Below are 14291 nucleotides of genomic sequence, written 5' to 3'. Positions count from 1 at the left end.
AGACTGAGACCAGTTGTTTTGGACCAAGAGCTTATTTTGGTTGGCCTTCCAAAGTTCTTTTTTACCCCACAGGCTGGCTTTGTATAAAGTACACGATTAAAATTGGCTGAGATTTTTGCCCTAGAAGACCATGAGGCAGAGAAAGATAATACTGAAGTAGGAGTGACAGGAACTGAGAAAGTCTTCTTTGTGAACCTGATGAAGTGGGAGGATAAGCAAACTTTGAAACTGGAACACCATCCTCAAGACTCATAGGAACCTGGGAAAAGTGAGAACTCTGTAGAAGAACGTCCTGATTATTCCTGACCAAAATTGTCGTTTGTTGTTAATGTACACAGTATAGACATGGTCTCCTATTAGAAAAGTTGTAAGTTTGCTTCAGACTGTGCTCTCTTCTTTAACAAACACTTCCTAGGTTGCATGCCACTCTGTTATTAACATGGATGAGGGCTACCCATTGGCATGCAGGATTGAGTGGTCCAAAGTACTGACCTCCAAGGGACACACCCTGACTGTTGGCCAGAACAGTTAGTCTACAGATGTGTTCTCTTACCTAAAAAGATGATAATGGGTTATTCAAGTTTTGATGTCCTCCACATGGCAGAATAAAAGTACAGATGCTATATTACTGTCATAATAATAATAGCAATTATTGTTTCTATTAACAGCAATAACTTCAGAAAGCTAAAGAACTTGAAAAGTGAAATTTAGTGGAAGTTAAAACTGCTGGAAGAAAAATTAAGCACGTTACCATTTGTCTCCCTTTTAATCCTTCTCTGGAGGAAACAGAGGGGCAAAAATTTCAGGCCGAACTTTTTGTCAACAGTAGTTACACAGAAAGTGCATCAGATGACTTTTCCTTTCCCTTAAACGAAAATCAGGGTGAAACTGTTTGAGACATTTTATCCCTTCCAAGAAGCAGACCCTCTACTGCCTGCTAAGAGCCTTTGGAATCCATAGCTTTGCAAAAGAGATTAGCTTAAAAGAAAACATTATTATCTGGCTTCACAGAGACTTTCAGCTTTGCTTCAAGTCATATGTTTTTTTCCCCCGAAAAAAATAAACACAAAAGGCAGAAAAGCAGATTTTTAGAAGGTCAAATGCATCGCTAAAGGCAGAATATGTGAACTTTCAATCTAACTTGAATATTTCCAATAGAAAACCAATTTGGATAGAACGTGTAGAGTGAAGATGAGAGAAACTAGATAACAGGGGTAAACAGACCTTGAAGGGACTTGGAAGGCATTCTAAGTGTTTTGGACTTTATTCTGTAGTAATAGAAAATGACTGATGAGAAATGATGATCAGATTTACAGTTTGAAAAGATTACCCCAACTTAGTAATTGATGCAGCCAATGATCATCAATGGGTACTAAAACATTGCGTGAAACCTTGTTAGGGAACAAGATATAGCATGGTGCCAGAGGGTCACCTGATAAATCACTTTCTAATTGAAAAGGGAAAAATATATGGTTGTGATGAAGAGAGCAGAGAGCTGTTAGCACCTTCACCAAATGTTAAGACGTAACATCTCTATATAAGGAGGAAATAGACCAGCATACTCGGAATATGGGACACTCTACAATGCAACTATCTTGAACTTAACAAAAAGTTCATGTCATTAAAAAAAATGATTGGGGGTAATTCTAAACTAAAATGTAAAAGAGATATATAACAATGGAATGAATCCTGATTGAGGGTGGAGGGAGGAACAAGAGAAGAGATTCTTGGGGCAATTGGGAAATTGGGAATACGGACTGGATATTATGGGATATCATTGTTAATTCTCTTAGATATGGTATTGTGGTTATATAGGACATTCTCCATATTCTTAAGATATGTACACTGAAGTCATGGGGTGAAGTGTCATGTTATTTACAACTTACTTTCAAATAACACAGATAAAAATATGAATATTTTTATGTTCACAAAAGCATGATATAGAAAGAGTAAAATAAAGCAAATATGGTACAGTGTTAACAATTGTGGAATATAAGTGGAGAGCACATATATGCATGCTTGTTGTTCATTGTAAAACTTCTTTGAAGGTTTTGATGATTAAAAGTGGTAATAAAGAGGATTAAATATTATAACATAAGGATAAATGAAGAAAGAAAGAGTGAATGTGGGGCAGTTAAGAGGTTATTGCAGTAGTTCAGGGAAGACATGGAGCATAAACTAAGCATGTGGTGGAGAAGATAATTTGGCAAACTAGATCACTATTTAGATAACAGAATGAATTAAACAGAATAGATTAGAAGTAGCTGAAATCGAGCCTGGTACCTAGTAGGAACTCAACTGTCTCAATGAATAAAAGAATGAATGTATAAAGTGGGATTAAAGAAGAGGGAGGAACAAGGGTGCTTTCTAGATTTTTTTTCCTTAGCCACTGGGTGCATAATAAGACCATTAATTAAAATAAAAAATAAGAGAAAGAGCACATTTTGGAAGGAAAATGATATGAGCAGGTTGAATTTGAGGTTTCTTAAAGATCATAAAAATGAAGCCATCGGGTTGGTACTCATATGGAGCTCAGAAGCAAATGATTTCAGAACTATTGGCCACTAAAGTTACCGAAGCAGAAAACATTGCCCAGGAAGAGTTTATAGAGAAAAAGCTAAAGAAAAAGGTCCAGGATAAAGCCCCGAGGCACTCTAACATTGAATGTATGGGCAGAGATGGTCAGCTAGCCAAAAATACTGAGACGGAGTGACCAGAGAATTTGCAGCAAAACCAAGGCAGAGTGACAGCAAGGAAGTCAGGGAAGAGTATTTTAAGAGGGAAGTATTTGAACAGTATCAAATGCTATTGAAAGATCAGACAAGATGTTTGAAAGGTGAATATAAAGACCTAGAAGACTTCAGTTGTTGGCCTGAGAGAGCACTTTTGGAAGCGTGGTAAGGATAGACACCAGACCACCAGAAGTCGAGTGAGAGGTGAGGAAGTGAGAAGAGTGAGTGCAGCTTGTGCCTTTGAGACCCTGGACTGTGAGAGAAGAGACATAGACTAGGAATTGGAGAGAGGTAGAGATGGAGAAAGGGATTTTTTTAAAAGGTGGGAAACATCTGTGCATATATAAATGCCAATTGGAAAGAACAAATTGTGAAGCAAAATGGCAGTTACAGAAGAGAGGGAATCCTTGATAGTGCAAGATCTGTAAGAAGACTGAAGACGGTGGGATCCAGGGCAGATATGTAAGGTAGTTCTCATTATCTGACCACGTTGGGCTTCAAGTTTTTATTGGTAAGATGAAGGGCATTGACTGAAGATTCCCAAGGTTCTTTCTAACTCTAACCATTTATGTTTTGGGGTGTCTGGAGGAAGGGACAGGGTTTGGAGGATAGATCCTATTAGGCATCATGGGTGTATAAAGGCTGCAGGACACCGTCAAACTGTAGGGTCAAGAATGATAGTTTTGGGGTAACTGTTCCTGGGATGTCACCTGTAGGGGGATGAAATGAATGAATGGAAACCTGTGAAAATTACTCTGAATCCTGAAGTGCTGGTCATTGGTTCTATTCCCATCTAAGAAAGAATAGGAGGAAATGGAAATCAAAATTTATTGTGTAATTTTACCCAGGGTTAGTCTTTCAAATGTCAAAGCTTTAGAGTCACTTTAAAGATCTTTTGATCAACTGGAAGCTGAATTTAAAATAGTTTCTTTTTAAAATTGTTTTTATATGCAACTTTAGCAAAAGAGCTTGACCCTCCCAAACATTTTTTGGGCTTTTGTGATGACTAGCTCTGATGATATAAGGATGTTGGAGAGAATGCAGATCTGGAAAAGGGAAATAGTGAAGAGTGGGACTGGAGACCAAAGGGTGAAGGTGGGCAAGTGCAGTGGGGAGGAGAAAGGTGATGAGACAGGGAATGATAACCACAGATACTGGTTGTGACTCCTGCAGGAGTTCGAGTCAATTTTTACTAATGTTACTGTGAATCACAACACTAATAAGGAACATTTATTGAGCACCTACTGTGTGCCAGGCAGCATGTAGACTGTTTATTATCTAATGGAATTCTCAAAACAATCCTATGGGGTACTCATTATTCCTGTTATTGTTTTTTATTGTGGTAAAATATACATCACATAAAATTTACTATTTACCATTTTAAGCATTTAAAAAATTTTTTTTAACATCTTTATTGGAGTATAATAGCTTTACAATGGTGTGTTAGTTTCTGCTTTATAACAAAGTAAATCAGTTATACATATACATATGTCCCCATATCTCTTCCCTCTTGCGTCTCTCTCCCTCCCACCCTCCCTATCCCACCCCTCTAGGTGGTCACAAAGCACCAAGCTGATCTCCCTGTGCTATGCGGCTGCTTCCCACTAGCTATCTATTTTATGTTTGGTAGTGTATATATGTCCATGCCACTCTCTAACTTTATCCCAGCTTACCCTTCCCCCTCCCTCAAGTCCATTCTCTATTAGGTCTGCATCTTTATTCCCGTCTTGCCCCTAGGTTCTTCTGACCATTTTTTTTCTTTTTTCTTAAGATTCCATAGATATGTGTTAGCATACAGTATTTGTTTCTCTCTTTCTGACTTACTTCATTCTGTAGGACAGTCTCTAGGTCCATCAACCTCACTGCAAATAGCTCAATTTCATTTCTTTTTCTGACTAATATTCCATTGTATATATTTGCCACATATTCTTTATCCATTCATTTGTTGATGAACATTTAGGTTGCTTCCATGTCCTGGCTATTGTAAATAGAGCTGCAATGAACATTTTGGTACATGACTCTTTTTGAATTATGGTTTTCTCAGGGTATATGCCCAGTAGTGGGATTGCTGGGTCATATGATAGTTCTATTTGTAGTTTCTTAAAACATCCATACTGTTCTCCATAGTGGCTGTATCAATTTGCATTCCCACCAACAGTGAAAGAGGGTTCCCTTTTCTCCACACCCTCTCCAGCATTTATTGTTTGTAGATTTTTTAATGATGACCATTGTGACCGGTGTGAGATGATATCTCATTGTAGTTTTGATTTGCATTTCTCTAATGATTAATGATGTTGAGGATTATTTCATGTGTTTGTTGGCAATCTGTATATCTTCTTTGAAGAAATGTCCATTTAGGTCTTCTGCACATTTTTGGATTGGATTGTTTGTTTTTTTGATATTGAGCTGCATGAGTTGCTTGTATGTTTTGGAGATTAATCATTTGTCAGTTGCTTCATTTGCAAATATTTTCTCCCATTCTGACGGTTGTCTTTTCATCTTGTTTAAGGTTTCCTTTGCTGTGCAAAAGCTTTTAAGTTTCATTAGGTCCCATTTGTTTATTTTTGTTTTTATTTCCATATCTCTAGGAGGTGGGTCAAAAAGGATCTTGCTGTGATTTATGTCATACAGTGTTCTGCCTAGGTTTTCCTCTAAGAATTTGATGGTGTCTGGCCTTACATTTAGGTCTTTAATCCATTTTGAGCTTATTTTTGTGTATGGTGTTAGGGAGTGTTCTAATTTCATTCTTTTACACGTGGCTGTACAGTTTTCCCAGCACCACTTATTGAAGAGACTGTCTTCTCTCCATTGTATATCCTTGCCTCCTTTCTCATAGATTAGTTGACCATAGGTGCGTGGGTTTATCTCTGGGCTTTCTATCCTGTTCCATTGATCTATATTTCTGTTTCTGTGAGTACTATACTGTCTTGATTACTGTAGCTTTGTAGTACAGTCTGAATTCAGGAAGTCTGATCCCTCCAGCTACATTTTTTCCCATCAAGACTGCTTTGGCTACTCAGGGTCTTTAGTGTTGCCATACAAATTCTAAGACTTTTTGTTCTAGTTCTGTAAAAAATGCCACTGGTAATTTGATATGGATTGCATTGAATCTGTAGATTGCTTTGGGTTGTATAGTCATTTTCACAATATTGATTCTTCCTATCCAAGAACATGGTATATCTCTGCATTTATTTGTATCATCTTCAATTTCTTTCATCAGTGCCTTTTTTTTTTTTTTTCCCGGTACGTGGGGCTCTCACTGCTGCGGCCCCTCCTGTTGTGGATCACAGGCTTCGGATGCATAGGCCCAGTGGCCATGGCTCATGGGCCCAGCCGCTCCGCGGCACGTGGGATCCTCCCAGACCGGGGCACGAACCCGCGTCCCCTGCATCGGCAAGCAGACTCTCAACCACTGTGCCACCAGGAAAGCCCCATCAGTGTCTTATAATTTTCTGCATACAGGTCTTTTGTCTCCTTACATAGGTTTATTCTTAGATATTTTATTCTTTTTGTTGTAGTGGTAAATGGGAGTGTTTTCTTAATTTGACTTTCAGATTTTTCATCATTAGTGTATAGGAATGCAAGAGATTTCTATGCATTAATTTTGTATCCTGCTACTTTACCAAATTCATTGCTTAGCTCTAGTAGTTTTCTGGTAGCATCTTTAGGATTCTCTATGTATAGTATCATGTCATCTGCAAACAGTGACAGCTTTGCTTCTTCTTTTCCAATTTGGATTCCTTTTATTTCTTTTTCTTCCCTGATTGCTGTGGCTAAAAATTCCAAAACTATGTTGAATAATAGTGGTGAGAGTGGGCAACCTTGTCTTGTTCCTCATCTTAGTGGAAATGCTTTCAGTTTTTCACCATTGATGACGATGCTGGCTGTGGTTTTGTCATATATGGCCTTTATTATGTTGAGGAAAGTTCCTTCTATACCTACTTTCTGGAGGGTTTTTATCATAAATGGGTGTTGAATTTTGTTGAAAGCTTTCTCTACATCTATTTAGATGATCATATAGTTTTGCTCCTTCAATTTGTTAATATGGTGTATCACATTGATTGATTTGTGTATATTGAAGAATCCTTGCATTCCTAGGGTACACCCCACTTGATCATAGTGGATGATCCTTTCAATGTGCTGTTGGATTCTGTTTGCTAGTATTTTGTTGAGGATTTTTGCATCTGTGCTCAGCAGTGATATTGGCCTGTAGTTTTCTTTCTTTGTGACATCTTTGTCTGGTTTTGGTATCGGAGTGATGGTGGCTTCGTAGAATGAGTTGGGGAGTGTTCCTCCCTTTGTTATATATTGGAAGAGTTTGAGAAGGATAGGTGTTAGCTGTTCTCTAAGTGTTTGATAGAATTCGCCTGTGAAGCCATCTGGTCCTGGGCTTTTGTTTCTTGGAAGATTTTTAATCACAGTTTCAATTTCAGTGCTTGTGATTGGTCTGTTCATATTTTCTATTTCTTCCTGGTTCAGTCTCAGAATGTTGTGCATTTCTAAGAATTTGCCATTTCTTCCAGGTTGTCCATTTTATTGGCATAGAGTTGCCTGTAGTAATCTCTCATGATCCTTTGTATTTCTGCAGTGTCAGTTGTTACTTCTCCTTTTTCATTTCTAATTCTATTGATTTGAGTCTTGTCCATTTTTTTCTTGATGAGTCTGGCTAATGGTTTATCAGGTCTGTTTATCTTCTTAAAGATCCAGCTTTTAGTTTTACTGATCTTTGGTATCATTTCCTTCATTTCTTTTTCATTTGTTTCTGATCTGATCTTTATGACTTCTTTCCTTCTGCTGACTTTGGGGTTTTTTGTTCTTGTTTCTCTAATTCCTTTAGGTGTAAGGTTAGGTTGTTTATTTGAGATATTTCTTGTTTCTTAAGGTAGGCTTGTGTAGCTGTAAACTTCCCTCTTAGAACTGCTTTTGTTGCATCCCATAGGTTTAGGATCATTGTGTTTTCATTGTCATTTGTTTCTAGGTATTTTTGATTTCCTCTTTGATTTATTCAGTGATCTCTTGGTTATTAAGTAGTGTGTTGTTTAGCCTCCATGTGTTTTTATTTCTTACAGATATTTTCCTGTAATTGATATCTAGTCTCATAGTGTTGTGGTCAGAAAAGATACTTGATATGATTTCAATTTTCTTAAATTTACCAAGGCTTGATTTGTGACCCAGGATACGATCTATCCTGGAGAATGTTCCATGAGCACTTGAGAGGAATGTGTATTCTGTTGTTTTTGGATGGAATGTCCTATAAATATCAATTAAGTCCATATTGTTTAATGTATCATTTAAAGCTTGTGTTTCCTTATTGATTTTCATTTTGGATGATCTGTCCATTGGTGAAAGTGGGGTGTTAAAGTCATCTACTATGATTGTGTTCCTGTCAGTTTCCCCTTTTATGGCTGTTAGTATTTGCCTTATATATTGAGGTGCTCCTATGTTGGGTGCATAAATATTTACAATGATATATCTCCTTGGATCGATCCCTTCATCATTAGGTAGTGTCCTTCTTTGTCTCTTGTAATAGTCTTTGTTTTAAAGTCTATTTTGTGTGATATGAGAATTGCTATTCCAGCTTTCTTTTGATTTCCATTTGCATGGAATATCTTTTTCTATCCCCTCACTTTCATTCTGTATGTGTCCCTAGGTCTGAAGTGAGTCTCTTGTAGACAGCATATATACGGGTCTTGTTTTTGTATCCATTCAGCCAGTCTATGTCTTTTGGTTGGAGCATTTAATCCCTTTACAGTTAAGGTAATTATCGATATGTATGTTCCTATTCCCATTTTCTTAATTGTTTTGGGTTTATTATTGTAGATCTTTTCCTTCTGTTGTATTTTCCCTAGAGAAGTTCCTTTAGCATTTCTTGTAAAGCTCGATTGGTGTTGCTGAATTCTCTTAGTTTTTGCTTGTCTGTTAAGCTTTTAATTTCTCTGTCAAATCTGCATGAGATCCTTGTTGGGTAAAGTAATCTTGGTTGTAGATTTTTCTCCTTCATCACTTTAAAATGTCGTGCCACTCCTTTCTGGCTTGCAGAGCTTCTGCTGAAAGTTCAGCTGTTAATCCTATGGGGGTTCCCTTATGTTTTATTTGTTATTTTTCCCTTGCTGCTTTAAATATTTGTTCTTTGTATTTAATTTTTGATAGTTTTATTAATATGTGTCTTAGAGTGTTTCTCCTTGGATTTATCATGTCTGGGACTCTCTGTGCTTCCTGGACTTGATTAACTATTTCCTTTCCCATATTAGGGAAGTTTTCAACTATAATCTCTTCAAATATTTTCTCAGTCCCTTTCTTTTTCTCTTCTTGTTCTGGGACCCCTATAATTCGAATGTTGGTGTGTTTAATGTTGTCCCAGAGGTCTCTGAGAGTGTCCTCAATTCTTTCCATTCTTTTTTCTTTATTCTGCTCTGCAGTAGTTATTTCCATTCTTTTATCTTCCTGGTCCATTTTAAGCATTTTTAAGTTGCATTAGGTGCATTAACATTGTTGTAGAACCGTCACCACCAACCATCTCTAGATATTTTTTATTTTCCCAAACTGAAACTGTACCCAATAAAGAATAACTCCCTATTCCCCTCCCCTTATTATTCATGCTTTGAAGATGAGTCAACATAGGCTTAAAGAAGGTGATAAATATTTCCCAAGTGCATAGAGCTGGTACGTGTCTTTAAGTTTAGAGTCTGGCATTTATGTGTCTAGAAGAGTTTAATCTGGAGTGAATATGGATTTCCAGGCAGAAATGCCAGTCCGTGCCTTAAGTTTCTGGATTCATTGAGGTAAGAAGGATTGTGCTAGGAATATAAGTAAGTCTGAGTTCTGGAATACAAGAGACCAGTAAAATGTTAACATATTACTCTTAGAGTCCTGGCTGATGAGTTTCCTACTCCACAGTCTCTTTTAGTCATGATAAATGCTTTGGGCCTTTATGAGTCTCTTCTACTTGCCACGTAAGAAGGCCTTTTGATGACCACTGGGAAACTTTCTTGAATTATTTTTCAGGCTAGAATGTCTAGCTATAGAAGAATCCAGTAAGGTACATCATTTAATCCAAAACTATGAATTCCCCCAGAAATTAGTAATTTATTAAACAATAATAGCCTTTTTTTTCAGATATAACAGAGAAATTAAAAAAAAAAGAAAACCAGTATTACTTTTCCTTGTAATTTTATTTTGCTTTTGTTTTTGTTTTTTATTCATTCTTTTTTCTCTCAACTTTTTTCTGTAAAGTAAAGCTTACCTACTGACTATACATATATCATCTGGCAGCACACTTTCATATGTTGCTTGGATACAGGTGTTTGGAAATATAGGAGCACAATTTATACCTGATTGTATTACTAGGGTAACCAGAACAACTTTGGAATTTTCCTTTGGGAATCGTGACCACAAACTGGAAAGAAAGCTATTAAGAGTTTTAGAAGAAGGAAAATATGTAAGACATGGTTTAATTGTATTTCTACACTGACAAATAATATGTATAAGTTTCCATAGCCTTTTTCTGCCTCTGGTATAAATATTGCTACATAAGTCTTTTTCAGTAAGTTTGATCACATTATATGGAATGTGGGGGTGGCCAGGGTATTTAAATAAAAACACAAACCACACTTGTAAAACATTCCATAGAACAGGCTAAAAATAAAATCCTTGGTGCTTTAAAGAACAACACTGACAGGATTTTAGTTCTACAAATGCTCTTTCACAATCAGAGCACAGGATTTGCAGGAGCAAGTCTTTGTTTATGTCAACCCTCCTGGAAAATTACCTCCAAGAAAAACAAACAAGAAGTTAATTTGAGGAATCTATTTTGATCCTCTAGCTACAAGAAAACTTTATGCCTGTCTGAGATTTCCTTCCATTCCAACCCTGACAGGCATCCTTAATATTATTGAGCCTAACAGTGTGAAAGGTAAGCTTAGAATAGCAGGAAAAATCCTGCCTGCCCAGGCTAGCTGATAGAGCCTTTAATATGTATATGTAATCATGTGCTGAAACACAGCTACTTACGAAAGGGAGAATGGTCTCTTCCAGATGAGTCTTCAACAAAGCACAGCGTTTTGTTATAGCTCAAATCATCTTCTAAAAACTGCTGTAGCCCGACTGTAGGAAGTACCTCGTCTTTGAACACAGAGCCCAAACAGTGCTAAAAAGGGAAATGGAACATATGGTAATAAACTCTCGGAAGCTTTGATGCCAGGTTGTAATCAGCAGCCAGGGCGAGGGAGGCACTGGCAACCGTGAACCCTCCCACAAGGGCCTAATTAGCAAGGCCAACTGTGCCACCACGGAGGAAAACTTGAGGGAGATGGAAAACTTTCAGAGAGAACCCTAGATTTTCTTTGGCTGGAAGGAGCATTAATTGGAAGGAAAGAAAGCTTCAACAAGAGTCTAGAAGAAAACCACTGCCTGAGTGGCCCCTTTACCATAAGTGTCTTCATGTATTTGGAAATAATATTGGTGAGCTTTCTGACTACAAAGGATCAAAAAGTTTGCTACTTGGCTGCTCCTAGCACTGACCATAATGGTGGTGGGAAGTCATACTTTGCTTCAGTTTCTCCACAGGTGGACTGGGGCTGGGTGCGTTGGACATGCGGAGGGGATGTGTCTGGCCTGAGTGTTCTCCAGGCTCTTCTTACCATCCCCCTAAGATCCTCCTCTATGCAAAAGCACTGATGTTCAGATATTTTTTTCTGCAGGGATGAGAAGACCAATGGGTGATTTTATAGACACCAACAAGGTAGTGTGTCTGTATTTCCTTTTCAATTACAAAAGGCTCCCTTATGTACTGTACAAGTAGTTCTGAGGGGCACATATGTCTCTATATACTGCGTATCTTCCATCACCTCCTATCCCTCCTTTCTATTCCTCCTCCTCAGCTTCTTCTTCTAACTTATTCTTGTTAATGATAGATTTTCAAAATTCTTGGTACTATGTGCTAAAGATACTCATGAAAATAAGATATGAAAAGGTTCCAGGCTTGTAATATCACTGGTTCTGCCAACTGTTTTAATCACAGAAGCCTCTAGTTATTTATTCACTATCATATTTACTTACCTATTTGTGTATATTGTCTGCTCATTTGTTTTTTGTTTTTACCTAGCAGTTCATAACTCCATCCTACCTGTTTGTCAACTTGAGTGCACTTTACTTTGCAGCTTTCCTTTAATAACAGTAATTATTATTATTCAGCAGTTATTACTATTCTGTGCCTTGTTACAACCTTTAAATACCGTATTACAATTAATCATTAAGACAAGTCTTTGGCATAAATGTTATTGTCTTCATTGTGTAGTGAAGAAACTGAAGCTCCTAGAAGCTCTAAGTCACAGAGTTAGTGAATGACAGCCTGGGTTCATAGACAGCTGCCTGATTTCAAAATGGGCGGCCATTCCATTATATCAGGCAACCTTTTCCCTCAGAGTGTCTGGAAAGATTTTTAAGATCTTAAGAAGATTTGACTGTAATTTGCTTGGAGTGAGAGGACCATTGGAGATCCTTGCAGAGATGTAAGTTGATGCTGTATGTCTGCCAAATATTACAGATCCTGGCAGCCATACTATTTATGGTTAAATACTGAGTAGTGTATGAAAAAGTGGTCAAGAAATCAAGAGAGACTAGTATTCTACCCTTATTTCCATGGGTAACAAAGTGTAAGGCTTTGAGCAAGCCACGAGCCAGTTTGTCCTCCTATTCCTCCTCTGTAAAATTAGTAAATTTTTATAGACAGATTACATGACTTCTTCTAAAGAAGTAAAAGCCTTCCATTAATCTGCAGCATTAATTAAGAAGTTAACTAAGATTTGTGTAACAATTTACATTTTCCTGCATCACTTAGAGCTTCACAGCGTCTCTTAACAACTCAGAATGTGTTCTGGAGGAGCTGTGTGTCCACACCATATGACTTCGCTGTGTCTGTGATGTAGAACCAGAGGTTGAATAGAGAGAAAAGGAACATAGCCATGGTTGAAAATACCTCTGGATCCCAGCTTTGGACCTCAAGGTCACGATACATTTCTATAGTGGCATCTTAGCCTGGAAGAGAAAAAATGAAAATATGGGAAGAAATCTGCAAATTGAAGCTTTTTCCTGGGCTAAGTACTTGAATTTCAGCTCCACCTTACAAACCTACAAAAACACACTTTTTTGCCTCATTTCCTGGCAGAATGAGTCATGTGATCATCAGTCCTGCCTGGAGAACTTCCTGGAGTTCCTGGAATGCACTTCCTGGAGAGCATGAATTGGTAGGTGCATCTCCTCTTGTCAAAAGAGCTGCTCCCCAGGCAAAGTTGGAGAGAACACTTTCACTCTGTCCCAAACTGAGGATGGGTCCCACATGGGGCCTGGGTTGTGTGCTTTGTGGATCCTTCCCTCCCAGAGCCTATGGTAGCCCTCTTCTTTGGAAGGGTTAAAGATGAGCCTCCTGACACCACATAATGAAGGAGCATACATCCTCCCTCCTCCATGAATGTTTGGGCTTGTCTGTTTCTGTCTTCTGGCTAGATCATTTCTCTTATCTGTGGGGTCTTTTACTAATAAGAGAGCAACCTATTTTATGTTAGATCTGCAAATTTGGTCTCTCACCTTTTGGAAGTCCTTGTAATATATAGTTCTAAAAACTGCCAAGCTATATAATGAATATATTTTTATTACATAAATGAATAAACTCTGAAGTTGTATCATGAGAAAACACTATAATTCCTCCACTTTTCCTCTGGGATATTTTTCCAAACAAACCACGGAGCTTTCTGTTCAGACTCCTGCTCACACTATAGCATTGGCCAGTTTTGCCACAGCACCTGCCAAGGTGAGATGTGGAACAGGGAGGTTTTTTCTCACACATACAGACTCATAGTCAACTCTCCACTGGACATTTCCATTTGGGTACCAACCCCCCCACCCAAATTTGAAACTTGGTATGTTCAATGATTTCTTGATTTTCCCTCTCGTACAGCTCTTTTTTTAATTTTGGACATCTAAGTTATTTGCAACTGTCTTCTTTCAGTTACTCTAGACAAAAATCTTGTGTTATCCTTGACCCTTCTCTTTCTTTCACACCCCACAACAAATCTGTCAGCAAATTTTGTTAGCTCCACCTTCAAAAAATATTCAGAAACTGACCATCTCCACTGTCAAACCACCATCATCTCTCAATAGCATTTTAAACTGGATCCCTGCTTCCACCTGCTCCCCTAGAGTCTACTTTTAACCGTGGTCAGAAAAGTCCTGTTAAGATATAAATGAAATTACGTTATCTTTTGATCAAAATTTTTCAAGAGCTTCCATCTCACTTGGAATAAAAGCCAAAGTCTTTACAATCTGGCTCCCCTGTTACTTTTCAAAACTCCTCTCATTACTTTACCCCTTGTTCACTCTGCTTCAGCCACTCTGGCCTCCTTGCTGCTCTTTGAACATGTCTGCTACATTCCACAGAGCCTTTGCATGTGTTCTTGTTCAATCATCCATTAGCTGGTTCCCTCATCTTCGGATCTTTATGGAAAAATCTCCTTTTCAGTGAGACTTCTTTTGGCTACTCTATTTAATAATGCATCTATTCCC

This window comes from Grampus griseus, assembly GCF_964374135.1.
Source record: "Grampus griseus genome assembly, chromosome: 3".
In the NCBI taxonomy this organism is placed as follows: domain Eukaryota; kingdom Metazoa; phylum Chordata; class Mammalia; order Artiodactyla; family Delphinidae; genus Grampus; species Grampus griseus.
Note: the sequence above shows the minus strand (reverse complement) of the source record.